A 16,778-nucleotide genomic window follows, 5' to 3' on the forward strand; every position below is an offset into this window, starting at 1 on the left:
TGAACACGGAACAACAAACTGGTTCAAGATTGGGAAAGGAGAGCGACAAGGCTGCATACTGTCACCCTACTTATTTAACCTCTATACCGGACACATCACGAGGAATGTTGGTCTCGTGGACTCAAAGTTGCTAGATGAAAAATTAACAAACTCAGATACTACTGTAATGGCTGAAAGTGAGGAGGATCTGAGGAAGCTTCAGATGAAATTGAAAGAAGAAAGTGGAAAGCTGGCCTCTTGCTCAATATTAAGAATACCGGCCAGCCCTATCAGCTCCGTGGTAATAAATGGAAAGGAAGTGGAAGCAGTAACAGATTTTGTCGGTTCAAAGTTTTCTATAGATGGTAAATGCAGCCACGAAATTTAATAGCTCTTACATCTGGGGGTGGCAACAATGGGAAATTTAGATAAAATACTGAACAGCAGAGACATAACGTTGTCTATGAAGGACCAGAGAGTCAAAGTCTATGGTATTTACAGTGGTAATGTATGGCTGTGAGAGCTGGACTATTAGTGAGGCTGAATACAAAAGAATCGATGCCTTTGAACTTGGATGCTGGATGGAAGTGTTAAGAGTTCGTTGGACAACAAGAAGATCCAACAAGTCAATACTTGAAGAAATACAGCCAGACTGCTCACTCGGAAGCTTGAAAAGCTGAAATATTTTGGTCACATCATGAGAAGACAGGATTCCATGGAGAAGACTCTCATGTTAGGTAAAATAGAGGGTAAAAGAAGAGGATGACAGAGGCTACGATGGATAGATAATATTACTCTGAAAATGGGTTTGACCTTGGGGGAACTTAGAGAGAAAGTTTCCAACAAGAAGGCTTGGTCTGCAGAAGCATTGTTTTATTTGGCTGGATTCATGTGTTTTCATGTACGTTTGAATGACTATTAAATTTGAACATAAATTGGACAATGATTGTATCATAAACAAAATACAGAATTAAATAAATGTTTTCGGTCAATAACAGACTTTTAATTGTTGCAATTTGTCCTTCAGATAAATTGATAATGCAGACAGGAATCAACAAGGCTCCAAACATCTGTCCCACAATATCTAGGAGCACAGTCTGCTGGCCCAGTGTGAGTCTGTTTACTCTGTTCTTTAAAACCAGACACCTCAAACAAAAAGCAGCTACAGGGACCCTCTAGCCCGGTGTGAAATATAGTTGGATCATTCGTTGCGCTGAAAATCATACCCACGTCGCAATTGCAGGGCAACACTTTACCAGTGTCCACTACAATATACTGAAGCGTTTTTCATTCTCGCTAGTTCAGAGGATGTTACTTCCTGTTCTCCCACTTCAATCCGTCGCCTTTACAGCTCTGCAAACTCCTTTTTGAGGGAGAGTGACATTTAAAAGAAAAGAGCTTATTGGATCTTTCCCAGGGTAGTAAACATGTGGAACTCTTTAATGACGAAGGCCATTGGCTGCTGCGCTAAATTGGCATTTGCTGTCACCAATGGGAGACAAGTATGTTTCCTGTCACTTCACGGCAGTTATCTGACAGATTCCGGGAGCGCGCAGCACGATTAAATCTTCTCAACGTCAGGCCGGGAGCGCGAGGGTGACGATGCTCTGCGAGAGGGCGAGCGTGGGCAGTGGACGCGCTGTAGATGGGGAGACTGTCGAGTCAGGGACAGGGAACGGGAGCGCTGCCCTCGGTTCCACGGTCCCGTACCGTGCTGGCCAGCTCACCGAATGAGTCAAAAGTTCGACCCCCTAACGCAGCTGGGGCACACTCTTAACGCGCAAAGCTGAATGCAGATCATTAAGTGAAGCAAACTGCTTGTGTTCAGTTCAACTATTACAAGTAAAATCATATCTCCCTTCACAATTAAGCTTACATTAATTGTCAGAGTTTTTCCAGTCAACACAACAAAACACAGAACTGGACCACTTGGCCCCTCGAAACTGTTGCTGCGGAAAATGTGACCACGGCTAATCTGATCTAAAATTTCATTACATATTCCCACATGTCCATCACTGTAACACTTCAAACCCGCTGTTTATCAAAAATCTCGGCCTTCCACAGAATAACAGTCTTTGCCTCCACTGGCCGTTGAGGAGAGGAGTTCAAAATTCCCACAATCGACACAGGAACAACAGATGCATTCGCCTGAAATAGGCAATTCTGGAAACGGAACAGGTGTTTGCTGTACGGATCTCGCACCCTTGCTTTGAAACTGGTGGGCGTTGTTTTTAATCTTTACCTAACCCGTGGAAAATGTCAACCGTGCAAACAGGAAACAGTAGGAACACAAAAAGCATCACCAGAGTTAGCTTAAAAAAACAAATATCTCCTTGATCGCTGATCCAATGAGCAGATAACCGATTGTTTGGAAATAAAGATCAGAAATAAATATCAGAAGCTGAATTATTCTCACCTTAATTCCCGAAGAATACTCTGATAGTGTGGATACGGTGTATCGTTTCTTACAAATAACCCCGCCCACCGCCCCACACGGATCTCTCGTAACCATGGCAACAGACACAACACTGGAGGAACTCAGCAGGTCAGGCAGCTCTATGGATGGGTGTAAACAGTCGACGTTACGGACCGAGTCCCTTCATCAGGACTGGAATGGAAAGGGGAAGCGGGCAGATGATTGACTGATTTGGAAGGTGCGGCTTGTTGTTCTGTGAGACTCGGTGCTCAGGGTCTGCGAGCAAGCAGCTGCCTGTCTGTGCACGTTCCTCAGAGCAGGGAGCGGCCGTTCTGCTGAAATCAAATCCAAACCGGTTCGACTGAACACTGTTGCTCAAATGTGACGAAAGTTTAATTTTGTATTTAACCCTTTCTGCTACATGGCGCGATGTAAAGAACATTACATGTAGCCTCCAAGCTGACCGTACTTTTTTTTCCCCATACTATCTGGCCTGCTCAGTTCCTCCAGCATTTTCTGTGTGTTGCTTGGATTTCCAGCATTTGCTGATTTTTTCTTGTTTCAGAGAGATCAGTGACAGGTCACAGCCCTGTGGGATATTTCGCATGTCATTACCGGGTTGAAAGATGCCTCTGCTCGCACTCAGTGGTAACCACCCTGGAGAGTATTTCTGGTTGATGGGAAAGACCTCGTTTCTCTTAATCCATTTGGACAGTAATTGACTTAGTAACATGAGCATGTCACGATTCCCGATCCCGACCAAAGCCGAGCCTCGCTGTAAACACTGAATAATTTCACAAAATCGTAGTCAACACTTACCTTTGATGTTGTAACCGAACGGCGTTCACTGTGGTCCCGGGAAATCACAGTCAGGCGTCCCGGGTGACCGACAATGTACCTGCACCGGTGTTCTCACCCTGTACGGAGAGTTGAGTCTGAGCTGCTGCTCCCGAAGCCGCTCGGCTGTGATGTGTCCGTCGCTCAGTACAGATGGACAGGGCCGAGTGAGCCGGGGTAGAGCGGGACTGCCGCAGTCCGGGTCACACTAACTCTCACCGGCTCAGGACGGGTCTGACAGCGGGAGGAGGCGGGAGTGGGATCAATGTAGCAACCATAAAGAGGACAACAAACCGGCTGTGTTAACTTTTCTCTCCGGATTCCCGTGTCGATCTGTCCTTTTTCTTTCATCGCAACCAGTGGGGCGGAGTTTCTCTGTTTAACTCAGCCAGTCCCAGGCTGCGGATTTGATCCAGCCCGGGTTCTGGGAGGGTCTGATCTCCGCTCCGTGTGTAAACAGGACTGTCCGGCGTAGGTACAGTTTCAGCGCAAACGTCCCTCACCTGTTCAGGTACAAGGAGCTGTCTTTCTCCTAGCCACAGGCCTACATAGGAGAGGCAGCTATTTATTAGCACTCTCTGCCTTCTCTCACAATGTCAATTTCTACTCTAATTTATTGCCTCACTCTGAATGCCAATTTTCTTGGTCAACCTCTCAACGCGGGAACTTCTCAAATGCAAAGTAGACAATATCGAATGTCTTGCTTTCACCAACTTCCCTCGTAACAAATCTGTAAGATGGTCTGGAAAGCACAACGTCATGCTGACAATCCCTAATCTGTCCTCAAATGTTCAAATACTCATATATCCACTCTTATCAATAACTTTCCCACTACTGATATCAGGCGCGCCGGCCCATAATTTCCTGCTTAATATTTTCGAACATTTCTTAAACAGCAAAACAAAAATAGCAATCCCCCAATCCTCTGATACCTTACCTGTCGCTGAACATAATTTTAATATATCGGCTGCAGCTACTGCATTTTCCGCACTTGTTTCTCTCGGGGTCCAAGGAATCAACTTGTCTGTCACTGGGGATTTTTCCACCCTAATTTGCCTCAGGTCAGCAAACACCTTCTCCTCTGTAATCTGTGTCGCGTTCGTGACCTATTCTGCTTTGTCTCTACAGATTTTATACATTTCCTGAGTAAATACAGATGTACAAATTCCCTTTAAGAACTCCCTCATCTTCTTTTTGTCTCCAGGCCTAAATTATCATACTGAAACTCCAGAAGGTCAATTTTGTCCCTTGCAATCCCTTTGTTCTTATAATATTTGTATAATCCCATAGAATTCACCATCACCTTGCCTGCTAGGGCAACCTCGTGCCTTCTTATAGCCATCTTGGTTTCCTTCCTAAGTGTTCTCTGAAATTTCCTATTCTTCATAAGTACCTGATTTATCCCTACCTGTGTCTCCATGCCACACACCTCCACTTTTCTCTTTACCAGGGCTCAATATCTCTTGAAAACCAAGATTCCTAAAAACTGGTACATTTACTTTTAGTTCTGACAGGCACATACAAGCTTCGAAATTTCAATATTTTACCTTTCATGTTCTCTCACTGACACAGTCCAAATTTGCCAGAAATCAACCTGTTGCAATCCACACTTTCTGATGCCATCAACATTGTCCCTTTTTCCAATTTAAACTCTCAACACGAAGTAAAGCTAATGTTTTCTATATTTCCTTTGAATATAAAGAAATTGTGATCACCGGAAGCAGAACGGTCCCCTACATAAGCCTGTGTCACTTGTCCTGTGTCATTCCCTGATTAGAGATCAAGCATCACTCACAGACACTCTCGTTGGAACTTCTACACACTGATTAAGGAAACACCCCTGAACACCTTTGACAAACGCTATAATATCTAGTTATTTTACAGTATTTGATTCCAACTCCATATGAAGAAAGTTAAAATCTCCTACTCTTAACAAATTAACCTTCTTGCAATAATGCGATCTCTCTGCAAATCGGTTGTCTAAACACGTGGATTATAGCCCATTAACTCCATCGTACGTTTTTCTTTATTCCTCGGTTCCAGTCATGAAGCCTCGTTAGATTCGGTAATTAGGGAGACAGAACGTAGATATTGGGACGGAAACAGAGAAGCGGTGGTACAGTGACAACCGCATCGGACGCAAAGGCCCAAGTTCGAATCGGGCCGGCTCCTGGCACTCTTTCCATCCGTGCTGTGTTGAGCCTTCAGCTAGCAACTCGGCCTCAAAAAAAAAACAGCCACTTTCTAAGGAAAGTGCAGAAAATGTCGCCCGCTGTGCCACAAGGTGTGAGAAGGATCAACAGAAGAGACACCAGGAGGGTGAGTTTCCTCCCGGCTGCTCGGGTCCATGATGTATCAGAACGTCTGCAGGACATTCTCAAGGAGGGGTTGGGGAGACAGCCAGAGATCGTGGTGCATTTTGAAACCAATGGCATAGTCAAAAAAGGGAAAGATATCCTAGAAAGTGTGTACATAGAGTTGGAAAGAAGATGAAGAGCAGGACCTCCAAGGTTGTAGTCTCCGGGTTACTCCCTGTGCCATGGCAAGTGCAGATAGGAATGGGACGATTGCACGGATGAACGAGTGGCTGAGGAGATGGTGCAAGTCGCAGGGTTTCAAGTTCTTTGATCATTGGAACCTTTTTTCGGGAAGGGGCGACCAGTGCAAGAAGGGAGGCTGCACCTGAACTGACGGGGAACCCATATCCTGTCCGGAAGGATTGCTGATGCTATTCAGGAGAGTTTAAACTAGTTTTGCATGGGGCTGGGAACGAGAGATCCAGGTCATTAAGGGAAGCATCGGACGAGAAGGTAGGTCTGAGGGAATATGTTGAAAGGCAAAATCAATTTAACAGGTACGGTTGATCGGACAGCCTGAAGTGTGTATATTTTAATACCGGGAGCATTATGGGTCAGGGTGACACTGCAGGCATAACTGAACCTTGGTTGAGAGATGGGTAGAAATGGGTGATTAATGTACCAGGTTTTCGAAGTTCTATAAGAGATAGAAGAGGCGGTGAAAGTGAAAAGAGGGGAAGTGCCGACTAAACAGGAACAATATCTCAGCTGCACTCAGGGGAGATATATGAAGTGGTCTGACACTGAGTCCATTTCGGTGGAACTGAGGACGAGGGAGGATGTAATGTACTACAAACCCCCTAATAACCACTGGAACATGAAGGCACAGTTATGTAAACAAATTAAGAAAATTTGTAAAATTAATAAGGTTGTTGTCATGGTGCATTCCACGTCTCTAATATGAACGGGGTCCTACTTAGTGTAAGGGTTTAGCTGGGGTAGAATTTGTTAAGTGTAACTAAATAAGGGCATTAGGAAATCCAAGCGAGTTATGAACAGTCCTTGGCAAGTTGGATTAAGGTATGCCTTTATAGAAACCTAAGGCATTCCGTACAGACATCAGTGGGACTACTCAAGGATAAAGGGGAAATATTTGTTTGGATACAGAGAATGTGAGTGAGGTATTTAATGAATATTCTGTTTCAATATTTATGAAGAAAGAAGATATGGAGCGTTAGGGCGTTTCGAAGTCAAGGAGGAGGAGGTGTTGGGCTCCTAGTGAGTAGTATTAAGACTATCAGACCAGAAGACATAGGAGTAGAATTATCGAATTTGGCCCATCGAGTCTGCCCGCCATTTAAGCAAGACAGATCCTTTGTTACCCCTCCTCAACCTCACTCCCTGGCCTGTTCCCCGTAACCTTTGATAGTTAAGTGTGTCCCCAGAGCCTTATGGGGTTTACTCCAGTTTATTGAAGGGGGCAAGAGATGAGATTGCTGGGCCCTTGACCAGTAATTTTCTGTCCTCTGCGAGGTTCTGGGGGGCCGGCAAGGCGCTGATTTTGCAACGCTCTTTATGAAGGGAACAATGGAAAATCCTGGAAACTATGGACCGGTGGGTCTCACGTCAGATGGAGCGAAGTTGCTGAAACAGATTATTTGGGATGGGACTTCTGAGAATTTGGAAAACACGGCCTGATTAGGGAGCACCAGCTTGGCTATGTATGGGGGTAGGTCGTGTCTTACCAAATTGATTGAGATTTTTTGACAAGATGACAAGAGTGATTGATGAGGGTAAGGCACTGGATGCTGTTTACATGGACTTTAGCAAGCCATTTGACAAAGTCTGCCATGGGAAGCTCATCCAGAAGACAAGGATGCACGGGTTCTGCAGCGAATTCGCTGTTTGAATTCAGAACTAGCTTGTGCATTGATGGCAGATGGTCGCAGCTGAAGAGACTTATTCGAGCTGGTGGTCTGAAATTAGTGGAGCTCCGCAGACATCTGCGCCGGAAACTCTGCTGTTTGTGTTGTTTATAAATGATCTGCATGAAAATGCAGAGGAGTCAGTTAGTACATCTGTGGATCATACTAAGACAGGTGGAATTGTCGATCGCGTAGAAGACTGGCAACAAATACAACGTGATATAGAACAGTTACAGATGTGGGCTGAGAAGTAGCATATGGAATTTAACCTAGATAAATATGAGGTGTTGCACTTCGGTAAGGCAAAATGCAAGGAGACAGTACACTATTAATAGCAAGATCCTTAACAGAATTGCTGAGCAGAGAGATCTGTGATCCAAATTCATAGCTCCTTGAAAGTGGCTACACAGGTCGATAAGGTGGTTAAGAAGGCTCATGGGATGTTTGTCTAAATTCGTCGAGGCACTGAGCTCAAAAGTTAGGAGATTATACTGCAACTTTACAAAACTCTAGTAAGGCCACATCTGGAGAACTGGTACATTTCTGATCACTCCACTAGAGAAAGGATGTCGAGGCTTTGGAGAGGGTGCATAAGAGGTTTACAAGGATGCTGCCCTGTAGAGAGGGATGAGCTATCACGAGAAGCTGGATAAATGGGCTGTTCACTGGAACTCAAAGTTGAGGAGAGATCTGATGGAGGTTTAAAATATTATGAGTGACTTAAGTAGAGTTTACATGGGTTATCAATTTCCCTGGATTGAAATGTCTCATACCAGAGGGCATGCATTGAAGGCAGGAGGGGGTAGCTTCATGGAAGATGTGAGGGGTAAGATTCTTTATTCAGAGAATGTGCTGCTTGGTATGGAGGTAGAGGCAAAGACATCAGAGGTTTTTAACAGACTTCTGGATAGGCACATTGATGTAAGGAAGATTGGGGGATATGGACATGGTGTAGGTTGAGAGATTAGTGATTGGGTGCTTTGATTTGCTTCTTAGGTGCTTTGGCACTGCATTGCGGGCCACATGGTCTGTTCCTGTGCTGTTCTGTTCTATTTTCTATGTGGACGAGTTCTCCAGGCCGTCCTGACTGAGTAATGACGTGATATTTTCCCTGATAGAAACGCCTCAAGCCCCCTTTAATCCCTCCCATTCTGTTGCGTCTAATTCAACGGACCCGCGGAATACCGATCTACCAGTCCTGCCGTCCTGTAAACAAGTCCAATGGCGACAGTAACTCATCTGCCTGTCCACCAATAATTATTGTATTGAAATATTAGTCATATCACCATCAGCACATTATCATATCGTACTTAACCTTTTGATTCCGCACTCTCGCCACTCCTTACTCCCTCCCCTCTCCCCCTTTAACTCCACTTCTCTCTCTCTCCTATTCCACTCCCACACTGTCTACCTCTCTCACTCACCCTCTCACCATCATTCACTCCCTTTCTCTCACAATCTCCTCCTCTAACTCACCTTCTGTCCCTTCTCTGTCCTCTGCTATCTCCCCCTCCTGCCCTCTCACTCTCTACTCCTCTCCCTCCCTCTCCTCACCTCTCACTCTCTACTCCTTCTATCCCTCTCCTCACCTCTCCCTAGCTCTTTCTCTCTCGCTTCCCCTTCTCTCTCCCTCTACCTGCCCCAAATAGTGAAACTGATCTGCAACTTTCCCCTCTCCAACTTCAACACCCACACCCGGGCCTTCCCCTCCCCCTGCTCACCCCTGACCATCCACATCTCTGTGCTCCTTCCCCTCACTCTCACCTGTACATCCACATCATTTAAAAGTTTACTGGCAACTGTGACTGGGAATAGTGCAGGTTCCAGATATTTGATAAATTTCTTATTCTGGAATGTCGTAGTTGGGAATGCCACGGGCTGATTTGTTTAAAGGCATCGTGAAAAATACTTATTAAAACAGTAGCAGTTCAAGTTTTTAATCGCATTGTCCTGCAGCAGAAATGGGTAAATACAATATTGAAGTGACATTTTTCACACCCACATGAGGGTGAATTGTCAATCTGGTCCGATTTGATTTCAGCAGAAAGGCCGCTCCCTGTTCTGAGGAATGTGCACGGAGAGGAAGCTGCTTACATAGAGATCCTGAGCTCAGAGTCAAACAGAAAAACAACCCGCATCTTCCAACTCAATGATCTGGCCTCTTCCTCATTCCTTTCCAATTCCACTGAGGGGCCTTGGCCCGAAACATCGATTTATTGTTGAGATCCATAGATGCTGCCGGACCTGCTGAGTTCCTCTAGCATCTTGCGTTACCATGGTTACGAAAGATCGGCGAGTGGGAGCGTGTGGGGCGGTGGGCAAGGTAGTGTGAAGCTACTTCAAAACTCATCTATGTTGTTGGAATATTTTTGGGGGGGAATTAGGTGTGAATAATTCAACTTCTGATATTTATTTTGGACCATTATTTAATCAGCCCGTTGTCTGTATTTTGCATCGGAGACCAAGGAGTCACAGAGTCATAGAAAAATAGAGCACAGAAACAGGCCCTTCGGCCAAGGAATTTAAACTGCCTGATCTCGTCAGCCTGCGCCAGGGCCAAAGCCCACTATACACTGACTATCCAAATGATTAATCCTATCGACCCAGCGCCGGAGACATAGCCCGCCATACCCCTACCATCCAAACGACCAGTTAAACAGTGATATCGTCTTCACATGCACTACTTTTGTTGGCCGCTCATTCCACGACCCTCTGAGTGAAGATGTTTCCGCTCATGTTCCTCTTAAACTTTTCATCTTTCACCCTTCCCCCATGCCCTCTGGTTGCAGTCCCATTCACCCTAAGCGGAAAAAAAAGCTTGCTTACACTTACCCTACCGATATGCTTCATAATTTTGTATACCTCGATCAAATCTCCTCTCAATCTACCAACCTATTACATCTGTCCTTATGACTCTGGTCATCCAGACCCGGCAACATCCTGGTAAAATTTCCCAGTACTCCTACAACCTTATTCACATCTTTACTGCAGGTAGGTGACCAATCCTTCACACTGTACTCCAAAGTCTTACACAAATTCAACATCACACCCCATCTACAGTCCTCAATACATGGACTTATGAAGGCGAATGTTTGAAAATGTTTTCTTTACAACTCTATCTACCTGCCACGCTACATTCTGTGAATTATGGAACTGTGACCCCAGATCCCTTTGTTCTTCCACACTCCTCAGTACCCTATCGTACACTGTTTCAGTCCTACCCTGGCTGTTCCTACCAAAGTGCAACACCTCGCACTTGTCTGCGTTAAATTACGTTTGGGGTTTTTTAGCCTTTTTTTGCAGCTGGTCCGATTCCCGCTGTAAGTTATGATAACCTTCCTCGCTGTCCACTACACCCCCAATCTTGGCGTTATCTGCAAATCTGCTGATCCAGTTAACTACATTGTCATGTAGATTGCTTCTTTCGATGACAAAGAACAACCCAGCCAGCACTGTTCTCTGCAACATTTCACTAGCCACAGGTCTCCAGTCAGAGAGGTAACATCTACTGATGCTTTCTGGTTTCTCCCACCAGGACAATGTCTTATCCAGTTTATTGAATGCCGAGTGACTGGACCTTCTTGACTATCCTCCCATGCGAGACCTTGGCAATTCCCTTCTAAAGTCCATGAAGACCATACCACTGACTTGTCTTCATCAACTTTCATGATAATACCTTCAAAAAAAATATCTATGGGATTGCTAAGACAGGACCAACTACGTACGAAGCCATGCTGACTATCCATAATCAGTCAAATATTCATATATCCTATCTCTTAGAGTAGCTCCCAATATCTTTCCCACTACTGATATCAGACTCACCTTCCTATGAAACTCTCACAGAGTTTTAGGCCCTTTCTGAAACAGAGGAATAACATTAGTTATTTTCCAACCCTGAACTACCTCACCCGTTGCTCAGGATGATCTAAATATCTATTCCAGGCCCCCTGCAATTTCTGTACTTGCCTCCAACAGTCTGACGAAGGACCTTATCTGGCCCTGGGGATTTAGCCTCCCCAATTTGCTTGAAGAAAGCAAACACCTCCTCTCCAATCTGCATAGGATCCAGGACCACAGTACTTATACAGACTCTGTATCCATCTCCTGAGTAAATACAGATGCAGAAAATCCATCTCTTCCATCTCGTCATCTCTCCCACCTCCTTTGGCTCCATGTATGGTTTACTGTTCTGATCTTTCAGAGGACCAATATTGTCCATTGCAATCCTTTTATTCTAATCTGTATAATCCGTTAGTACTGGTCTTCACCCAAAGCATTCATTCAGCACACTTGATTTATTTCTAAGTGTTACCTTGCATTTCGTAAGCTCAATAATTGCCTATCTGCCTATACCTACTATGGAACTCCTTTTATCTCGTAACCAGAGATGCAATATCTCTAAAAAAAAGGTTCCCTAAAGAAGTTATCCTTGCCTTTTATTGTGACAGGCACATACAAATTTTACACGCTCAAAATTTCACCATTGAAGGTCGCTCACTTATTAGAACGCCTCTGCCAGATAACAGCCTGTCCCATTCCACAGTGGCCAGGTCATTTCTGATGCCATAAAAATTGTCCTTTCCAAATTTTAATCTCAACCCACGCACATACCCTTTTCCATATTTCCTTTGAATCTGGTGGCATTGTGATCACGAAATGCAAAGAGTACCCCTACACACCCCTCTCTCTTTGCCGCCCATCTCACTCATTCCTCTCTCCTATGCTTCCCGGATACTCACTGTTCTTGCTCACTGCACTTCGCTCTCACCCCTCCCACTCGCCTCCTCGTGCACACCCCTTCCTCTCTCTCACCCAACCATCCTCACACCCCTCTCCATCATCGTCTCTCCCATTCTGCTGAACCGTCACCCTCCACTCTCTCCCCTCTCCCCTTTTTCCACCTTTCTCTCTCCTATCCTTCTTACCCGTGACTCACCCTCTCTCCAACTCTTTCTCATCTCTCCCAGCCGCGCTCGCTACCCCTCTCACTTACCCTCTCCCGATGCCTCACACCCTTCCTCTCAAACTCTCCCTCTCTCTCCGCCCTCGATCTGTCCCTTCCTTTCTCTCCCCTTTCCCTCCAGCTGTTTTACTGCCCCCTCTTTCTCTGCCTTCCCCCTCTCTCTCGCCCTCTCCATGTCTCCAATCTCTTTAACACTTTCCCACTCCGCCCGCTCTCGACGCAACTTCATCTCCCCCCTCTCCAACTTCCACACACTGATCCTGCCCCTCCTCCGCCTGCTCACTCTTCAAACCTCACTCTCCTCCTTTCCACCAGCCTCTCCCTCCCCCTCACCCTCACGGTTACAGCAAACATCTAAAAACTACTGGCAACGGTAACTGGGAACACAGCCAAGTTAATGTTGCAGTCAGGAATGTCACGGACTGATTATTTGCAGGAATCCTGAAAATACTTGTAGAATAATTGCAGATGATGCGAGTCCGAGGGGAACATAAAATGCTGGAAACTTGCAGCAAACACTCGCAGCTCTGTAACGTGTAATGTTGCAGGTTAGAGACCCCAGGTAAATTTATTAAAGGCACATTAATGGTTCTATCGGTCTTCCCAGCAGCAGAAATGGTTAAATACATTATAAAAGTGAATGATTTCACACCTGAATGACAGTGAATTGTCGAACCGGTCGGATTTGATTTCAGCAGAAAGGCCGGTCCCTGTTCCGAGGAATGTGCGGGTCCAGCAGATGCTTCCACACAGACCCTGAGCTCCGAGTTTCACAGAACAACCACCCGCATCTTCTAAATCAATCCATGATCTGAGCTATTCACCCTTCCTTTCCAGTTCCACTGAAGGGTTTGGCCCGAAAGCTCGACTTATTTCTCCGTTCCATGATGCTGCCGGTCCTGCTGAGTTCCTCCAGCATTTAGTGTGTTACCATGGTTACGACAGACCAACGCGTGGGGCAGAGAGAAAGGGCAGCTTGAAAAGTCTGCAGAACATATCCTTCTTGTTAGAATTTTATTGGGGAATTAAGCTGTGAAAAATTAAACTTCTGAAAATTATTTCTGATCTTCGTTTAATCAACCCGTTGTCTCTGTTCTGCATCAGAGATCAAGGTGACATAGAAAAGTACAGCACAAAAACAGGCCTTTCGGCTGAGCCATTTAAACTGCCTCATCCCTTCAAGCTGTACCGGGGCCAAAGCCCTGCGCACCCCTCCCATCCAAACTATCCCTTAATGGTTGAAATCGAACTGGCTTGTAACATGTGTAGCCGGCACCACGTTCCGCACTCTCACGACCCTCTGAGTAAAGAAGTTTCCCCTCATGTTCCCCTTAAACTTTTCATCTTCAACCCTTAACCCATGACCTCTGGTTGTAGCTCCACCCAACCTCAGTGGAAAACAACTGCTGGCGTTTACCCGATCTATACCCCTCAGAATTCTTTCTACTTCTGTCATATCTCCGCTCGATCCACTTCGTTCAAAGGAATAAAGTTCAAACCTATGCAATCTTTCCTTACAAATCATTTTTTTCTAAAATTTGCTTTTTAAATTTAAAAACAGCAGAAGTCTGCAGATGACGCGGGTCTGGAGTAAAAATAAAACGCTGGAAACTCGCTGGAGACAGGGCAGCAACTATGACCGGTAAAGTTGCGTGTTCGAGACCCCAGGTAGTTTACTTTGAATGACGTTAAAGATCCGTCACTCTTCCCTGGAGCAGAAATGGTTAAATACAATGTTAAAGTGATGTTGTTCACACCGGAATGAGAGTGAATCGTCCAACCGGGAGGATTTGATTTCAGCAGAAAGGCCGCTCCCCGTTCTGAGGAATGCGGGCGGACAGGCCGCTGCTATCACACATACCTGAGCTCCAAGTCTCTCAGAACAACAACCCGAATCTTCCGAATCAATCAATAATCCGGCCTCTTCCCAGACTGGCGAGAGGGAGCGTTTGGTGTAGGGGGCGGGGCAGTTTCAACGACCTCAAAAACATATTCAAAAATATCCGCGAATATACTTGGCGAATTTAGGAGTGAATAATACAACTTCTGATATTTACTTCGGATCTTTGTCTAATCAACCCGTGGACTGTTATGAATCAGTGACCAAGGAGTCACAGAGTCACAGAGTTAAAGTGTCAGGGGAAAGTATCGCATAGAAATAGGCCCTTCGGCCGAGCTATTTAAACTGCCTGCTCCCATCGACCGGTACCGGGGCGGTATCTACCACACCCCCACCTTCTAAACTATCTCCGAAACGTTGAAATCCAGTTCGCATGAGCCACTGGTGCTGGTAGCTCGTTCCACGTTCTCACGACCCACCGAGTGAAGAAGTTTCACCTCATGTCCCCCTCTGTTTCTTCAGCTTTCACCCTTCACCCATCACCTCCGGTTGTGTTCCTACCGACATTATTGGAAAACCCTGCCTACATTTACCCTGTCTATACCCCTCATAACGTTGTATACCACTATGAAATCTCCTCTCAATCCTCTATATTCTAAAGAACCAGTTTTAATCCATTAAATCTTTCCTCATATCTCAGGTTTTCCAGACCTGGCCAAATCTTTGTAAACTTCCTCTGCCCTCTTTCAACCTTACGTACATTTTTCGTGTGGGTAGCTGGCCAAAGCTGCGCTCAACCCTTCAAGACTCCAACAGTGTCTTGTATAACTTCAGCTTAACATCCCATCTCGCTGCGGTCAGTACTTCGGCCTACGTGCCAGATGCCTGCTTTACGACCCCATTAATCCGTGACGCCATTTTGCCACCGGGTCCACATTCCGCTGCAAGCCGTGGTTGTATTCCTTGCTGTCGAACGCACTTCTAAGTTTGGCGTCATCGGTAAATGTCCTGATGCATTTAACCACATTATGGTTCAGATCGTTGATATCGATGAAAACAGCAGAGGACGATCCCTGATTTATCCCCCTAATTTGCCTCAAGGCAGCAAACAACTCCTTTGTAATTTGTATTGTCCTTGGAGTTGGTGCCGTTTTGCCTTACCTCTATAGACTCTCTCGGCGTCTCCCAAGTAAATACAGATGCACATTAAATGCATCTTTTTGGCTGCACACACGGTTTACCATTCTGATCTCCCAGAGGACCAGGTCAGTCTCCTGCAGTCCCTTAGCTCTTAACATTTCTGCCGCACCCTTGAGGAATCTTCTTCACCTTCTCTGCTAAGGCGACATCATCCCTTCTTTTGACCCTTCTGCTTTCTGTGGTAAGTGTTCTCTTGCATTTCATACGGTCCTTACGCACCACGTTGCACGAAGGGTTTCCTGCGGTTCTCCATCTCCGGCACCCTCTCTGGCACCCTGCCCCACGTCAACACACCGGATGTTTCTACGCCCTCTGCTGGTGACTAAAACGTGCCCGACGGTTAATCCATTCGTCAGGAGAACCACCAGGAATGGGATTACCGAGGTGAGGATGCAATTAAATAAATTCATTGGCATCGTGAAAGATAACGACAACTAATATACAGATGACAAACAAATAAATGGAGTAAACATCATTGTATAATACTGCGAAAAACGAAAATGCCAGTAAATGTTCCTTAACCAGTTGATCACTGTCACTGTCCCCAGATTCATAGCCGTGACTTCGTGGTGCAATATTTTATTTTAGATTTTTTTGGCAACAAATGGCCACAGATCCATCAAAGGTGATGGAGACCATATACCAGACCCAACGAAAAGGAACAGCGTGGATGTTAAACATCGGTGTGCACTCAGACCTGAAGAAAATTTCGATTGGCACGTAAGTATTCGGAATCCTGCTCAATATCTGGTCCAGGACAACGATCAGCAGATCTGCCGCTTCCAATGCAACCAGTTAGCGAGTGAGAACTCCGGAGAGAATTCAATAAAAGGGTCTGGGGGTTGTGCAGGGTACCCTAAAGTTTAACCTCCAAGGTAGGGGAGCCTTGGACAAGAGGGCACGACTTCAGGATTGAAGGAAGTCCATTTACAACAGAGATGCAGAGACGTTACTGTCGTCAGACTGGAAAATCTGTGGAATTTGTTGCCAAGTGGTTGGGTGTGATTAGTCAAGTCATCAAGGGCTAGGGGAGAAGGCAGATGAGTGAGGATCACCGTATGAACTGGATCAGCCCATGATTGCATGGCGGGACAGATTCGATGTGCCGCATAGCCTTCTTCTGCTCCTATATGTTATGGTCTTATGGTCATATGGATCCACAGTTAAATCAGCGCAAGATTAAAACCGTCACGAGGTCATTGCGAAGAGCGTAAAAAAAAACTTTGTGGTTACACATCAGGAAACGTTTTCCTTTAATTTCATGAGGCGCAATGTATAAGAACAGAGATATGTTATTACAAATGCGCTTGGCTCGCTTCAG

The 16,778-nt window shown here is 45.5% G+C and overlaps 2 protein-coding genes across 9 annotated transcripts in view; both read right to left on the bottom strand.

The window, feature by feature from the left end:
- The window catches only part of LOC140208624 (NACHT, LRR and PYD domains-containing protein 3-like), a 142,787-nt gene extending 140,376 nt beyond the window's left edge, over nucleotides 1-2,411 (bottom strand). The window contains exon 1 of the mRNA XM_072277444.1: nucleotides 2,396-2,411. The gene's annotated coding sequence lies outside the window, so the exon portion shown is untranslated. The remainder of the gene's footprint in view (nucleotides 1-2,395) is intronic.
- LOC140208622 (NACHT, LRR and PYD domains-containing protein 3-like) overlaps nucleotides 1-16,778 on the bottom strand; it is an 83,807-nt gene that overhangs the window by 18,879 nt on the left and 48,150 nt on the right. The gene's annotated exons all lie outside the window — the stretch shown is intronic.

The sequence above is a fragment of the Mobula birostris genome, chromosome 13 (genome assembly GCF_030028105.1).
Source record: "Mobula birostris isolate sMobBir1 chromosome 13, sMobBir1.hap1, whole genome shotgun sequence".
Lineage (NCBI taxonomy): Eukaryota > Metazoa > Chordata > Chondrichthyes > Myliobatiformes > Myliobatidae > Mobula > Mobula birostris.